This window comes from Rutidosis leptorrhynchoides, chromosome 6 (genome assembly GCF_046630445.1).
Source record: "Rutidosis leptorrhynchoides isolate AG116_Rl617_1_P2 chromosome 6, CSIRO_AGI_Rlap_v1, whole genome shotgun sequence".
NCBI classification, from domain to species: Eukaryota; Viridiplantae; Streptophyta; class Magnoliopsida; order Asterales; family Asteraceae; genus Rutidosis; species Rutidosis leptorrhynchoides.
In genome coordinates, this window is record NC_092338.1 from 191,978,200 (window position 1) to 191,982,805 (window position 4,606).

The window sequence follows — 4,606 nt, forward strand, 5'->3', positions numbered from 1 at the left end:
TTTGGGTCGGGTTTAGTTAATCCCGGACCCGAACCCGATTAAGAAACCCCGCCCCAAACCCGTTCCGAAACCCGTCGGGTCCCCATTTACTTACATACTATCGGGTTTTGGGTTTCCCCACGGGTAAACGGGTATACCCAATTAGTCATTATTATGTATCTATTTTTCAATAAGTTACCAAATCAAAATATCGAAAAATAAATTAACTACTTCTTGTTTAAAGTATTATAAAATATCACATATAAAAAGTTGATTGAAAAGTTTTTAAAATACTCAAATACACAAAGTATATAAAATATCACATCTGGAAAACTTGTTGTCTTGTTGTGTATAATTATATTGAATAAAGTATACTCGTTTTCAAAACAAATAAGAGAAATTATACATACATTAACAATATAATACTAATACTAAAATTTTACATAAAAATTATTATCAAAATTCCTCGAGCCGGGTATACGGGTATGTGGGTCGGGTATACGGGTCGGGTAAACGGGTTTGTATCCAAAACCATACCCGAACCCGAACCCGTAATTTTTTTTGTAACCATCCCCATACCCGGCCCATGACCCGACGGACTCGGGTCAAACCCGGCCCAATTATAACGGGTTTCGGGTTTCCCCATCGGGTACGGGAGAGTCAAGGACAATCGTTAAATAGTGTTGGACTGTTTTTACGAAAGCCAGTATTCACGCACGGGCAACTTTATGTTGCCGTATCTCGTGTAACAACCAAAAAGGGTCTTAAAGTTCTTATACTGGATGAAGAGGGAAAACAATCTGACACTACGACGAATGTCGTCTACAAAGAAGTCTTACGACGAATTTGATGTGGTACGACTTTTTTTTCTTCCTAATTACAAACAATGAATAATACTCAGGTCATTTATAATAATGTAGTCATTCAATAGTTTTTATCAAATGCAACCATTAACAGTCACTAAACTATTTTTATTAGTAATAACATAAAATCCAACTTTGTTTTTTATAATTATTCTGTTCACTGATCATCTTCTAACAAGTCGCCGATGGGTTGTTATCTGTTTTCTAAGCTTTTTTGTTAAATAATATTATATGTAGAATGGACAGAATGGAATTACTGATGATCTGAAGATGGTGTGAAGACAATTCTTGCAACAACTAATTCTGATGCCTTTATAGACATCAAAGTTTTGTTATGTAGTCATACATTAATGTATTGGATCATAATTCTTAGTTTTTGAAATTATGTTTTTTTTTTTTTATCGACGTTTTAACACTACAACAAATATGTTCATTAGTCACGCTTTTATGTTCACGCTTCATGGAAGTGTGAATTTAGTTTTAACAATCTTCACTAGTAGTATAAATGTAGAAATACTATTTAACATTTAAAAGTGTGAGGCATATAAAAAGACATGAATTTTTTCACACTTAAGATGGTAAGAAAAAAAGTTATCAATTATAAGCATGACATATTTTTAGAGCATTCATAAGCGTGAAAAGTAATATGATATATCCACATTTTAAGATGTGAAGTTTTATTTAAATTTTATCACACTTTAATGCGTGAGAAGCATATCTAATTATTCACACTTTCAAGAGTGAGGAAATGAATCATAATTTACATGTTTATAAACGTGAGCATCGACAATATAAGTGGTTAGATATAAAAGAAAAAAGATTACGCTTTCATAAACGTGACAAACCCAATGAACCATAAACACACTTCATCTACTCAGATAATTATATTATATGTATATTATAATATTATAATTATAATTTATAATTTTATAATAAATTATTATATTATAAGTATAAAGATAACTAACTACTCCGTATAATCTTAATGGGATGATTTTAACACACCCTTTTTTATCCTCACACACCTATTTTAACCTTTTACTCTTCTAATAATACCCCATTTCTTTAAATTGGTGTGTGAGGATCAAAAAAGTGTGTGTTAGAATCATCCCCTAATCGTAATCTTAATTATAATCATTATTTATTTATAATTTATCTGGAATCATCCACTCAGTTTCGCACCCCCAATATTCCTCTCGCTATCTATTCATATAAACCCTAACTTTTATTTTCACTTATTTTTCACATTCATGAAACTGATCTTAACTTTTTTGCTTCATCACATTTACAAATTCATATCCTTGAATATGAACACCGACTCTTAAGCGATCAATTTGATGCATCGATTCTGATAAGAATCTCCACTTTGTCACGCATTCAAACACTCGATGTTCAAGCAAAATTATATGTTATCGATATCAAGCAATAGATCGTATTTTGTTGATTTCACCGCGTGATTTATCAGCTTTCTCTAAGTCGATCGATTTTTATGAATTCGAGGTATGTTGATCTGAAACCTTAGATTTTGATTCTCATAAAATGCACAAATATATAGAATGTGATGTATTAGTATACGTTCACGTAATTGATGTTAAAATTTGACACATAACTTTATATCTGATGTATAGATCATCGATTTATTTGTAATTCTAGTATTTAAGTTTCATTTGTGGTTTATTAGAGGAGTGATAATGAATAGACATTTATATGTAATTGTTCATGTGATAGCTTTAAAATCATCATGTTTTCTATCTTTATCTACGGCTTAATTTCATCTCAATATGTATTGCCTGTTTTTTTTATCTTTATGATACAGTGATGATATGTTTTCGTTATTGTTATGATATTTCTAACTTGATTTATGTGTAAAAGAAATGAAATTTTTGTTGTAATCGGGACTGATTATCTGATTGCCTCTGTTTCATTGATAATAATCATAATAAATAATAAAATGATAATAATAATAATAATAATAATAATATCATTATGACATGTTTAAATTCTTCTTATATGCATTCAAATATTCAATGTCGGTTTTGGAGTAGTAAATAGCTACTCTCGATTGCTAAAAAGTGGATCTCTGTTTATTTGAATTGAATTGTATCGTTGATTTGTAACGTTATCAACCTATATCTATCTCAAATGTTGTTGTGAATGTGGACCTTTGCTGAGATGGCTGAGATCGAAGAAAAATTGCGCAATTACCAAATGTTAATCGCAGTGTTTGAATGTAAGAACTCTTAACAATGTTATCTATGTTTTATTATAACCATGTATTATACTTTTATAACCATCAAAAGTATTCACATTTTGCAGGGTATTATACTTGGTTAAACTTTGATGATAACAATCAAAGTATATGTGATTGGTATCGTATTTTTTCGCTGAAGGAGTCTATCATGTAAGTAAAAACAGTGCACATGGGCTTTAGTTTGTACTTTTACATTTTACAAGTATATAAATTTTCAAATTCTTATATCGACATTCAGGTTGACGTAAACTTTTTATGCATTTAAACATGTATGCCATTACGTTGCACCAAATCGACACATTCATTTACTTCTAAGCACTTTTGCAGGACACTGTTTCGAAATGGTTGATACTCATTCTGTTCCATAAACTGTAAGTGTTAAACTGAGTTTCTTTATAGATAATGGTGAGACTGTTGATGTTCTGTTATCCATTAAAGATGACCTATTTGCAGGCTATGGGTACACATTGAATTGGCACAATGAAACCAGGAGCTATGCATTGTTGTTAGTTGGTTCTACAATTCCATATTCGTGTGGATGTTATTTTTCTAATGTTAAGTTAAAGTTTACTCATTTTAGCTTACGTTGTCTTATACCTTGTTTAGAATGGATTGTTTACAATTATATTGAATTTTCTTGTTTGGTTTATTTGTTTTTTTGCAGAAAATACTCGTTATGCTAGTGTGTTGTGGCAGCCAGTACTTTTTGATTTTGTATACATTTAATTTAATCAAATTATAAAAGATATATGATGTAACTATGAGTTTCATCTCGTGTATATATCTTAATGTTTAATAAATCATATTTTGGTGTGTTTCAAATTTTAAAGAAGTTGTGCTTCAAATATTATGTACTGGTTCAAATATATATATATAGGGCAGGATCAATGGGGAAGTAACCAATCGGGGGAAGTGGGGGAAGCAAAAATTTTTTTTTTTTCCGTTTTTTTGAATTTTTTTTTCCGGCATCAAGATCACACGAAAATAGGAACATTTAGAAGAGACACTTCGTGATGAATGTTATTATTTAGGTGGGAAAACGATCGACAAAAATAACATTCAAAATAATATTGTTCGTGAAGAATATGAACGTTTTTTTTTTTTTTTTTTTTCATGTTTTGTGAAGTAAAATTTAGCCCGATTTAGAGTTTAGGGTTTACTAGCACTAGAGATACCAGATACGATGTGTAATCGTAATTCGCTTTGAATCTGCCGAGTTAGACCCGTAATATATTTAGTGACAATCTCTTCACTATAAATTGAGATCCCTAATGACACTGCGATTCAATGAAATTTTGTTGTATACTCTTGCACAAGTTGTCTATTTTGTTGTCGCACGTTGTGCCAATGCGTCCATTGATTTTGCGAGTATCCCATCGGGCAAAACTTTCGATTTATGAGTCGAGTGAATTCAGTCCATCTAATCTCCTCGCTTTCCACTGTTTTCAGGTAGGAATTCCACCAAGCGAGAGAATGGCTGGCTAGTTTCAGTCTAACAAAAGATACTTTTTCG

General features: G+C 31.0%; 1 long non-coding RNA gene across 2 annotated transcripts; it reads left to right on the plus strand.

Annotated features, from left to right (window-relative positions):
- Nucleotides 1–2,810: 2,810 nt before the first annotated feature.
- LOC139855679 (uncharacterized) lies at nt 2,811–3,920 on the plus strand. Of its 2 annotated transcripts, XR_011761512.1 has the most exons (5): nt 2,811–3,072; nt 3,159–3,243; nt 3,421–3,464; nt 3,547–3,647; nt 3,758–3,920. It is a non-coding gene; the product is annotated as an uncharacterized lncRNA (long non-coding RNA). The 2 variants fall into 2 exon arrangements; XR_011761511.1 differs by having other exon boundaries at nt 3,547–3,920.
- Nucleotides 3,921–4,606: the final 686 nt, after the last annotated feature.